The sequence below is a fragment of the Crocuta crocuta genome, unplaced genomic scaffold, assembly GCF_008692635.1.
Source record: "Crocuta crocuta isolate KB4526 unplaced genomic scaffold, BGI_CrCroc_1.0 scaffold188, whole genome shotgun sequence".
Taxonomy (NCBI): domain Eukaryota; kingdom Metazoa; phylum Chordata; class Mammalia; order Carnivora; family Hyaenidae; genus Crocuta; species Crocuta crocuta.
Window position 1 is genome coordinate 5,090,652 of NW_027532599.1, and position 12,918 is coordinate 5,103,569.

Sequence of the window (12,918 nt, forward strand, 5' to 3'; positions counted from 1 at the left end):
TAAGTTTTTTCTATTATAACCTATTATATATTATTATATATATTATAATGTAGTATATAATATATGTAAGACATATATTATAAAATCATTATATTATTATGACCTATATACACATCATGAAACAATAAGTAATTATGTCTGAAATAAACACCAGAAAAATAAAATATGTCCAAAGAGATAATATTTAAATTAAAAGAATACTAAAAATACTCAAATAGTCCAAAAAGGGGCAGGAAAAGGGGGGGAGGGAGATGAAGAACAAAACTGAGAATGAACCTATAGAAACAAATACTAAATGAAACATCTAAATCTAATCTCATAAATAATTACAGTAAATTGTCTACCGACCAACTAAAAGGCAGAGATTAACGAACACATTTAAAAAGCCTGACCCTGCCATACAAGTTACACACTTTTTATTTAAATACACAGATCAATCAAAACAAATGCATGCAAAAAAGATGTATTGTGAACACAATAAGCCAAAGAAACCTGGAAGGGCTCTTTGAATATTAGCTAAAATGGACTTGAAGATAAAGAGTGTTCTTAGAGATAAATGACACTTTGACACTTTGAAATGATAAAGGGAAACATTCATTCATAAATACATAATTAGCATTTAAAGAAGACTTAAACATTGGGGTGCCTGGGTGGCTTAGTTGGTTAAGCGTCTGACTTTAGATTTCGGCTCAGGTCATGATCTCACATTCCTGAGTTTGAGCCCCACATGTGGCTCTGCACTGGCAGTGTGGGGCCTGCTTGGGATTCCCTCTCTGTCCCCCCTTCTGCCCCTCTACAGCTTGCTCTCTCTTGCTCTCTCTCTTTCAAAGTAAATAAGCGTTAAAAAATACATTTAAAGGAAACTTAAAATATATGAAGCAAAAATTCACAGACTTAACTGGAAGCATAGTAGGAAATTTAAAATGTATATTTCAGCAATCACTAGAACAAATAGACAAAAACTTTAGTAAAGTCATGAACAATTTGAATGAATTTACCAAAAACCTTGATCTGATTGACATGTACAGAACAGAATGCTCCATCCAACAACTATAAGATGCAGATTTTTTTTTTAAGTGCACATGATACATTCACAATGACAGGACGTTTTCTAGGCTAAAAATGACTCCCAAATACATTAAAAAATATTAAGATCATATATAGTGTATTATCTGACCACAAGGGAAATAAATTGAAAAGAAATCATAGTTGTTTTTGAAACCCTGAATGTGTAGAAATTAAACAATTCACATCTAAATAATTAATGCTTCACAGATTAAATTACAGGAAGAATAAAATATAATTATAATTGAAGGATAATGGGAGTGTAATATATGAAAATTTATACAATACTACTAAGGCAGTTCTTTTTTTAAATGTTTTAAACAATTATTTAATTTTGAGAGAGAGAGAGAGAGAGAAGCAAAGCATGAATGGGGGAGAGAGAGAGAAGGAAACAGAATCTGAAGCAGGCTCCAGGCTCTGAGCTGTTAGCACAGAGCCTGACAGGGAGCTTGAACTCAAGTACCACAGGATCATGACCTGAGCCAAAGTAGGACACCCAATAGACTGAGCCACCCAGGCACCCCCCCAATGCAGTTCTTAACTGAAAACATATAGCTTTTAAAGTCTAAAATAGAAATGAAGAAAACATTAAAACAGTTACCTAATATCCAATCTTAAAAAGACAGAAAAAGATAATGAATAATACCAAAGTAGGTAGAGCGAGCAATAGAAATGAGCACAGATAATAGAGAAATTCAGCAAAATCAATATTTTATTCTTTCAAAAGAAACTGCATACATATTAAATGAATAATAAAAATATTATGTTAACTCTGTGACAAGAAACTTCAAAATCATAAGAAATTTGTCAATATCTTCATAAACATAATCTACCAAAACTGCCAGGAAAAAAAAAAAAACTACAAAAACTGCATAACTCTAAGTAGGATTGCCATTTATTCAATGTGCTAGTATTTATAGTTGCCTTCTAAACATTTTAAACTGCTGACCCACCATCCTAACTGGCTAAAAGGCACAGTTACTCCTTTCTCTATATGAAGGTATTTTTCTATCACTCAGTTATGCCTCACTCTGATGCGCATGAGTGTTCTCCTTTCACACCTAAAATTAAATTTCATTTCTTTCCTTCGGTGTTTATTTTCCACATTATTTTGTCCCAGTATCCCTTCTGACCATATTCCCTGGATGCTTCACTCTCAGGTAATTGTGTTCCAGTCCTACTGGCCTCCAATCTTCTTCAAGAAGACGTAAGGATGCTCTCTTTCCTGGACTTTTCTACAAGCTGTTGTCATATCTGAACCAAACTTTCCCCAAGTTCTCACATGCCATATTGCCTTTTCACATAGGCATTTTGTATAGGAGGGTAAAGCGGGAAAACGTACATAGCCTTGGTGCTACTCAGTTAATTTTCATAAAGCCCATGTATCTCTGTGACTTTAGTAGACCTCAGATGCCTCTTCATGTCCCCTCTCAGTAATCATGCCACAAAAATAATCACTATTCTGACTTCCATCACAGTAGATCATTTTATTGTGTTTCCATATTATATAAATAAAACAATGTAGTATGCAAACTCCTCTGCTTAATTTCTCATACTGACTAGCTACTTTTAGCAGATTATATTTCAGTTACTTGGTATATTCTTCAAAATTCTTTGTTGTGTGCTATATTTAGATAAACTTCCCTTATAGTTACCTAATGATCCATTTTTTCTAGCCTTTTGCAATATCTACCTGTAAATCCATCTGTCTACCTATTTGCCTATATTTACAACATCTGCCTAGGACAGATATTTACTTATAACATAGTATCTAAAAAGTGCTTGAAATTAATAAAACTCATGCAAATTGGTGGAATGACTAAATAAATACCTATGATGCAAAATTATTTCTCAAAAAATCAATAAATGAATCAGTATTATGCAATTCTTCCCATTGGTCACTTCTGCATTAAATTTCTTCTAGTTTCTGGCATTCAATGATGCCTCAATTTGTTTTCAGTTTTAATATTACATTGGTCTATCTTTTTTACTCAGGCAGGATTAAGAAGATGGGAATAGAGGTGCAGGAGTTCAAAATGAAGCTCATCTGCAGGTCCTAACATTTCTCTTGAGTATTTTTCTTATATCACCTTTTCTCTTTTGCCAACAATGAATACAAGACAAGTGTGTAGCAACTCTGACATGCTAAGACAAAAACGGTAAAGAGTTGTAAGGCACACATTGGTCTCTAACTGCTTATGTATAATAGGAACTTTCACAGATAAGTGAAGGAAGCATATTGAGTTAGTGAATTTCTGTAAGCACACATTCTGGAAAGATAATAGTTCCTGGATTTCAAGTTGCTAAAATTTAATTTTAATATGTGTTAGAATAGTGATTTTTAAAATACCTGTATCCTTGTTGTGATATTAAAGGAATGTTCAGGCAAAGGTAGAGTATGTATAAAACCACTTGTAAGAACAGAATAATGTACGTCATCTTCAATTATTCCATCAGCACACGTGAGCCAAATTTAATGATGCATGAATAGTTGAGAATGAAGAAAAGTGTTTGTGTTCTTAGAAAGTTCTCATGCTGAATTCTACTGAAGCAGAAAGCCATAAGCAGTCACTAGTGATAGCCTTTATATTTTTAACTAGAAGATATTGACATTCCATGTAAGAATATCCTGTGATATAAAAATGTGATAAATCATAGCACTAAGAAATAAGAAAGGAATGAAGAAAAACTTCCAGTGTATAACTGAAAGAACAGTCTCATTCAGTTTTTAAAGAAACATGAATTATGACCCTAAGTTTCCCTAAATAGTTCTGTAAAAGATATTTCCCCTTTTAAATATGCATTAGCTTTTACAAATTTCTCAATGATGGTAAGTGAAAAGTATCTTTGGAAGGTGAAAAATAATGCAAAGTACTTAAGTAAATATTTAAAATAACAACTAAGGAGCTAGAAATTAAGAAAACAAACCTCGGCTCTGGAGTCTATTCATGTTGCCCTTCACTGCAGAGCGTATAGCATACTGCAGAATAATGAAACTTGACTTTAAAAAATATACTTATTACTTTCACTAGTTTTTTTTTCCCTTAAATTTTAGATTTTAATCCCTCCAGTACTGAAACTTGGGTCTTCATCCAAGAGTAAAGAGACTTGTAGCTGTTGTTTGTCCTGGACTATTTGCTTTTAGTTCTAACACTCATGTACAACTGGGCAGTTGAGGAGATTAAAAAGTTAGAATATTGTTTGAGAGAATGTTATGCACTGTCTGCAGGAAGAATAACAACTTTAAACTCTTTAAAGTTTACAAATGTTAACTTCTATCTCCTGAGGTAATCCTGGTCCCATTATATATTCCTGGACTTCTAAATTGAGCAACATCTTATTTACTTTTGATGTTAGAAATAAAGTATTTCTTGCCTATAGCAATAATAAAATCGTTACAGAGAATGTTACATCCCACAGACTCAAAGCAGCATTTGAAACATAATTCTTTTAACCATGATCTAGTGCCCATAGCACTTGAAAATTTTTTAGAACTCATATATAAATTGTGCTAAAAAATAAATGGGAAGGAACAGAAAAAAAGGTTTGGACTCTTTTTGTAGGTTTTGTATAATGTTTCTGCATTTAGAAAGCTATATGTTACAACAGTGAAGGCCTAACAAAAGTTTGTTATTAAATGCTTTGGTGTACCCATCACTCTATTAAAAAATAAGCAAAATTAGTAAGAATGGCAACATCCATGACTTCACAGGCCAAATCAAAACCAAAGAACAGAAACAGAATGCTGTTTATAAGAGACCAATTTCTAACCAGACTGAAACTCCCATGTAGTCTAAAACACCTGGATGCTAGATAATAATAATAAAAAAATTGAATAGCTTCCCAAATGAAGTGTTGCATTATACTTTGGGAGAGGAAAAGAATTTCCTAAATCCATGAATAGATTACAAGTGGCTGAAAAACTATTCATTTAGCTTTGGGATCAGTAAAAGTTTGGGGGGCAACCAGGAACATACTCCACTCCAACACAGACTGTTCACATTTTATGGGCACAATATCATTCTTTAACCAAAGTATACTTTCCTAATTTTATTGTGTTAATGTCAGCCACAGGATGAAAATATTTGGGAAGTAAGGTATTAACCTTTCCATGAGCTTTCATAGGAAAAAGATTCCACATGAATGAAGAGACCTAAAAAAAGATCCATGAATGGAAGAAATCTTATATTATGATCATTAATTGTAGCATTGCATATCAGTGGGGGATATGCAAAAATTCAAAAATGAGTCAACAATTGGTTATTTAAAGGAGCATGAAAGAAATTAGATAGCTACATTATACTCATGTTAAAAATCAATTCTAGGTAGATTCAATACTTAAAATGAAAGGCAAACTATAAAAATACAGAAAATAATATAGATAAATAAATTTATAATTTTGGGAGAGGAAAAGAATTTCCTAAAGAATATATAAGAAAATCTGTAGGCAAATTAAAAAGGAAAAGGATGATAATTATTACATTAATAGAAATAATATGTGTTTATAACAAACACTACAGAGATTGAATGAGAAGTTGAACTGAAGGAAATCCAGTGAGAGCTAAGGAAAGAGTTGCCTCAGGAACTGCATGCCTCCCTTCTTTGTATTGCTGTCATTTGATCTTTGATATATTTGGGGTGTCTCATGCTGTAGTACTGATTAGATCTGCTACGTAGTCTTACCTTGATTTTTTGCCACTGCGATCTAATCCTTCTGGCACTTTGACACTTCTGCCCTCTACTCTAGGCCAGGATATAACATCCTTGAGGTAATAAGCAGGAAAAAGAAAATGTGGAATTAGTTGAGGCTGACAGATTTGCGTTTAGCTACAATATCTAGAAAATTAGGATTTCTGTGACTTTGCCAGTGTTAGATTCATTATAACTGTTCAGTGCTGAAGTGCAGTGGTTAAGCTAAATTCTCAGTGTTGTGAAAAATGCCTCTGGGGCAAATCTCAATTGCAGATCTGCCAGGTTTTCTCTCTGTGAGATTCTGAACTCCTATATATGACTGCCTTTGAACAAAATTTCTGTGCAGAAAGTAGATATTAAATCCCATGTTTTCATGAAAAGTACACTGATAAAAGTGTACCTTTTTAGGTATCATTTTGTGCTAGAAATTTTATATAAACCAATAAATCTATACCAACTCCTGACAAAACAAACTGAAAATGGGAAAGAAGCGTACAGAATATAATGTGTCTAATAATTGGAAGTCATGATGTTCTCATCAAGGTTATTTGACTAACACTTATGTTTTCTTTTCTTTTTTTAAGTTTATTTATTTATTTTGAGAGAAAGAGAGCACAAGTGAGAGAAGAACAATGGGGGGGGGGAGAGAGAGAAATCCCAAGCACATTGCTAGCACAGAACTCATTGTGGGGTTCAAACTCATGAACCATGAGATCATGACCTGAGCTGAAATCAAGAGCTGGACACTTAACCAACAGAGCCACCCAGGTGCCCCAATGTTTTCAATAATATTGTGTTGTGTTCCAACATAGTTAGCTGTGAAGTACTTCATTTTTCAGATAAGAATTCAAATATAATTCAGACTTTACTACAATTATATATTATTAGCAAATATATACCAGCATGTCTGAGATATCCAGAAAAATGGTAATGCAGAGAATGACCTATAGCAAGATAAAGAGTAGCCTTGATCACAAGAACAAAGTTAAAGTTCTGTTTTTAAAATATCCATGCCTTTGAAGTTAAGCTTTATACAACAGTGTAATGAATTAGGGCAAGTGACAGTATTAGTTTACTATTTTATCTATACTGGGCTACAGTATTCTAGAAATACCCCTCTGTATATGTCTAAGAAAATGATTCCTGAACATCATTCTGCTTAGAATCGAAGGAAAAAGTTTATAAAAATGCATGTTCTGGTGCCCACCAGTCACGTGCCCTCACTTATTCACATAGCCTGAGGTGACTTCCACACAGCTGCCTTTTTAACAAGAACCCCAGGTGATTCTGACCTAAGGGGTACGTAGAAAGAACTTTAAGACACGTTATTTTATATGGGGTACCTGGGTGACTCCGTCAGTTAAGTGGCTGACTTAAGCTCAGGTCATGATCTAGTGGTCCATAGGTTTGAGCCCTGTGTTGGGCTCTGTGCTGACAGCTCAGAGCCTGGAGCCTGCTCGGATTCTGTGTTTCCCTCTCTCTCTACCCCTCCCCCTCTTGCGCTCTGTGTCTCCCTCTCAAAAATAAATAAACTTAAAAATAAAAGAATCATTTTATAGCAGAAAAAAAACAATAAAAAACATCTCAGTAGTTAATGTTTGCAAATTATTAGAGTAACCTTTGAAAACAAGGAATACATTATTTAAATTAATGAGTTGTTCAAATTTAATAAGGAAGTTGCCATATCTTCTTCAAAATGTGGATTTACATTAAAGTTATCAAAACTTAAATTTCTCTCAAGACTTTGAAACAGAGAGGTGCTGGCAAAAAAAAAAAAAAAGACTATATGTATGTGTATATGTGTGTATAAAAATTTGAAAGAACACATATCAGTGCTGTTAAATTTTCAATAACTCATATCTTTGTAATAAGAAAAATCAAAGTTTTAAACTGTCTCTTGATTACAAAATTTGGTTTATTCTATGTATTGTATATTCTTCTTTCTGGACCCTCAGTAAAAATTTATAATGCACTTTTTAAAAATTTTTTTTAAATGTTTTATTCATTTCTAGGAGAGAGAGAGAGAGAGCGTGAGCAGGGGAGGGTCAGAGAGAGAGGGAGTCACAGACTGAAACAGGCTCCAGGCTCTGAGCTGGCAGTCAGCACAGAGCCCGACGCGGGGCTCAAACCTACGAACTGCGAGATCATGACCTAAGCGAAAGTCGGACGCTTAACCGACTAAGCCACCCAGGCGCCCCTATAATGCACTTTTAAATCATTTAGATTTATGGTTTTGAAATATTATTAGCATAATTCATAAACTAATGGTAATATTAATAATCATAATACATAAATTATCACAGCGGGGCATATCTGAGTCAAAATGCTAAATAACCAAAGATAAAGGGAACATCTTAATTTTTTCCACAAGAGAGGAGAAAAATGACACAATATATACAGAAGTATAAAGAAAATCATGAAAACTGCCTTTATAAAATACAGTTGAGATGACAATGTAAGCATGCTTTTAAAGTATTAAAAGTAAAACAAAGTGATCAATCTAGTATTTTACATGCAGTAAAAATATCCCTCAAAGATGAAAGCTAAAAAGGACAAAATCAAATGGATAAAACTGAAAGGATACACTTTCTATAGATTAGCACTACCAGAAAGGATAGAAGGAATTCTTCTGGCTGAGAGGATTTAGCATAAGATGGAACTCCGGATCTGTAGCAAGAATAAGCAGTCTGACGGAAGGTAAATACTTGGGTGAATAAAAAAGAGTATGCATATGACAATGCGCAGCAACTTAAACGTTACTAATATTTTAAAGCAAGAATACACTGTGCTTTTAATAGAATATTTAGATATAATAAAATACATGGCAGAGTAACTGCAAGGAGTTTTAGGGAAGAGACCACTATTAAAAGCTTATACAATTGAAAGACTCAATTTTTTCATGAATTAATATTATTTAAAAGTAAGGTATGACTAATTAAAAGGTATGTTTTAATCTCTATAAGAACCACAAAATATCACAAAGATAGGTAGCTAAAAAATCAGTAGATAACATGAGATGGACTACTAATACAACTTTTTAAATGTTTATTTATTTTTGAGGGACAGAGAGGGCAGGGGAAGGACAGAAAGAGAGAGGGAGACACAGAGGCAGAAGCGGGCTCCAGGCTCTGAGCTGTCAGTCCAGAGCCTGATGTGGGGCTTGAACCCACAGACCATGAGATCATGACCTGAGCCAAAGTTGGATGCTTAACTGACTGAGACACCCAGGCGTCCCAAAATGGACTACTAATAATACTCTTTTTACCTAGAACTAGGCTAGAAAGAAGGAACAAAGGAAAACAGAAGAAAATAAACAGAAAACAAATATTCTAATGGATTGCAAACACCAAAAATTTAATTAAATGTAAACATATTAAGTACATGGATTACAAAGGAAAATTTCTCAGAATGGATGAAAAAGAAAGCAAAAGCTAACTATAGGTTAGTTATAAGGAACACATTTTAAATAGTAAAAATACCCAACTTGAAATTGAAAAGGATGAAAAGTCTTATATGCACTGAAAACATTAAACATAGAAAACTTAGTGTGGTTGCATTTATATTAGTTACAAGTATACTTCAATAAATATTATTAGCAGAAGTATATATGGATATTTCATAAAAAGCAAAAAAGGAAAAGTCATGAAAAAGACAAAAATAATAAATTTGTGTGCACCTGATAAGAGTTTAACAATACTTGAGGAAAAGAAAATGAGGGGAGAAGAGAGAAATAGGCAAATCTGTATTCAAACCTAAGGATTTTAACATTCCCTTTTAGTAATTGCAAAGTACTGTGCACAAAAATCAGTAGGCAAATAGAAGTGATGTCTGACACTGATCTGACCTACTGATATTTAAAAAATACGGTTGCATCTAACAATAGCAGTTGAAGGTTTTTATACAAGAAAAATGAAAACCTAACTCTCTGGAAAGAGTCCTAAAACAACAGCAATATTTTAATAATAATAAACTTGGAAAGTGTCACATATCCAGCAGAAAATCTGTGATGCATTGATGTGATGGAATACTACTGAGCAGTAAAAGAAATGAAACATAGATATGCTTATAACAAAATGCATGATTTTCTTTCCTTCCTCTCTCCCTGTCTCTCTCTCTCCAGATAGATGATAGATAGATGAATAGATGATAGATGGATAGGTGGATGGATGGATGGATGGATGGATGGATGGATGGATAGATAGATAGATAGATATAAGATAGATGATAGATAGACAGATACATAGATACATAGATAGAGGCAGACAACTCAGCACCATTTTCTGACTCCTGTATTCTCCTGAGATTTATGCATCTCAGAAATTCTGCCAACAGGGCTCAATGTAATATTCCATCAGTGGAAGCTAATCTTACATGATTGACAGGACGGAAGAGAAGCATATGCAAGCCTACCTCCATGAGCAGAACTACAAAATAGATCCAGGTTAGTTTTAGAGCCACTGAGTGCATTACAGGTCTTTTCCTTTTTCTCCTGCAACCTCTTAAAGCTCTGAAAGAAAGAGTTGAACTTGGGAGGTGGAAGTGAGTTTCGTAACTTTTTTTTTCCTTCACACTTTCAGTAGTTTGTAAATACTGAATAACTTTCCAATATTACATCCCTTTCTGACTGAAGCAGTTAAAGTAGTCTCAGGTCTTTGTTTGTTTGTTTGTTTGCTTGTTTGGTTGGTTGGTTGGTTGGAACCTAACAGATACAAATCTAAAAATATATATATGTATTGACAAAATTTCTGTTGAGATACACTATTCAGACAAAAAATAAACTTGAAGAGTTTTATCAATTATGTACAGAGTAACCACAATACAAATAAAAAGAAATAGAGTATTCCTCTTACCTGACAAACTTTCTTTATGTCTCTCTCTGGTCACTCATATTCTGCCAAATTTTGAATTATATACCATAGAATAACAACTCCAATTCTTGGGCTTCCTATAAATAAAATCAGTCAATACCAACCTAAGAGGAAGTCTAATTATTCTGAAAATATTTATATAGCAAGATAGTTACCTGTTTCTTGAAAGGTTGAAGGAATATACCAATACTTATTCCTTATTTCTGAACTAGGAAACACTGCTTAGTGGTATAAAAATGTTTCATTAAATGCAGAGTACCTTTGTGGCAGGGCTATGTTGTGTTTTGTCATCCTTATATGCAGTGAGATTCTGCAGGCTTAAATATAGGTGATGAATTATATTCTGGACCACCATATTACAAATGGGCATAAGATGTAAGTGTATGTACTCTGCTTCTCTTTACCTGACTCAGCCATCTTGTCCCTCAGGAAACACTTTACAGATAACAAATATTTTGTATTTCCATTCTGAAGGAGAAGGAAATTGAGCCATAGTTTATATTCCTTTTTGCCATGAAGCAGTTTATATCCCCTGATTGTAAGTTAAGAAAATGCTATATAATTAGAAATAGTATTTTTATTTTCCCCTATTTACTATGTAGGATTCATAATGAGTTGGTATTTGGAAATATCTTGATGAATTGCAGATAGTTAAATTTCAATGTTGAAAGGGAGAAAAGTCATGTTTATTGAAGATAATATATTTCAGGGACTGCAGTAGGTTATATTTCTCTCTTCTAGGACTACAGTTGTAATATTGAAATAATGATTTTGACAAAATTCTCCAGCTTTGTTTAAAACTCGGACACAGGTTTTTATTGTATAGATAACATTTATTCTAATGCTGCTGTCAGCATTTACTGTACCAATTATTTTATTAAGTCATAATAACTTTCACAGAAATATTTTATTAGAAGCATTCCTTCAACCTAGAAGGTATGCGTTTAATACATAATTCATAGTTTTAAACTTTTATTTTTATACACCGGTTTTTGCTTTATTAGAAATGGAATGAGAACACTAGTGTTTTCCCTAATGTGTCTGTGAAAAAGCTCTGTTCTAAATCCTACCATAACTGAGAAACAGAAGTTCCCAGAGGGGCATACAGAGGATTCTGGCTTTTCTAAAACCATTTCCAAGAAATAAGCCTAGAATAATATAAATTCTACTTCTTCCTGAGGATGCTTTGATGATTTTACATGTTTTCTATTCATGAAAGTATTGCATTAAGAAATAAACTGAAAAGAAGTATTAAAATGATTATAAAACTTATCTTAATATTCACATTCCCATTATTAACTAGAACAACTAATTCTCAAGCAACTCTTAGACTTGTAAGAGCCTACCAAATAAATGAAAAGTGGAAGGCAGACCCAAGTTGGTACAGAGTATTCTTTTATCAGAGTAAGCTGAGGGAGATGATCCTTCATAATATTTTAACCCTATGCTTTAACTAGTACAATACAGACAGAGATGAATACATCTACCTCATATTGTTATGCTACAAGCATAAAGTCTAGAAGAATATTTCCAATGAAACTTAAGAATCCCAAGCATGTCTGCATTCTCAAATAAACATAGGATAGAACTGAGCTGACGATTATTAGCAAGTCTACAAAGATAACTCAGTTGAAAAACAATTAAGTATAATCCCCAAACTATGTCCCACATGGGTGGGATGTTGGCTTTCTACATTTTTCACATGTTGATTTGTGCTAAAACTATATGTGAAAGAAGTTATGCTTTTTCTGATATTTTTTCTTTCTTTCTAAAGATAAACAACTTTCTTTGCATTTTTTTTTCTCTGGGTGGGGGTCAGTTTTTTTTTTCTTTTTCTCCACTCATTTATCATTTTAGTGAGGGCACTGCTATCTGAGATCAGCACATTTATTCAGGGATGCCTGTGTTGGGTTTGGAGCCGAGGTATTTCCTCCTGTCTTCTATATCTCTTGTTTCTTTCAAAGCAGAGTTCGTATCACCAGATTTTAGTGATGAGAAAGTAGAATTCCACATCTTTTTTAAATGCCCGTTTATACTTCGTACTGCATGGCTCCATAACTTCTTATAATCTCTTTGACATCTCCCCATCCCCTAGGCACAGGTATTTTATCATTTTCTGGAAGGAGAAATACCACTTGCAGCTTTTCCTCACATTCATTGTAGTCCCTCAGATGTGAAGTTTTAGCTTAGGCACTACTATATCTGTGAGTTGGGCAAATAATTCAACCTCAAAACAAGGTATTTTGTGGTGGCTTCCTCTATGACCTGACAGTAGGGAATAGTTTTCAGAATA

At 33.5% G+C, this 12,918-nt stretch overlaps 1 long non-coding RNA gene across 3 annotated transcripts in view; it reads right to left on the reverse strand.

The window, feature by feature from the left end:
- Positions 1-10,697, reverse strand: part of LOC144244773 (uncharacterized) — a 64,906-nt gene extending 54,209 nt beyond the window's left edge. For all 3 annotated transcript variants that reach the window (XR_013339062.1, XR_013339064.1, XR_013339063.1), the window contains exons 1-2: positions 10,608-10,697; positions 5,749-5,828 (exon numbers count right to left, since the gene is read on the reverse strand). This is a non-coding gene — a long non-coding RNA (uncharacterized LOC144244773). The remainder of the gene's footprint in view (positions 1-5,748; positions 5,829-10,607) is intronic.
- Between the last annotated feature and the right edge of the window lie 2,221 nt (positions 10,698-12,918).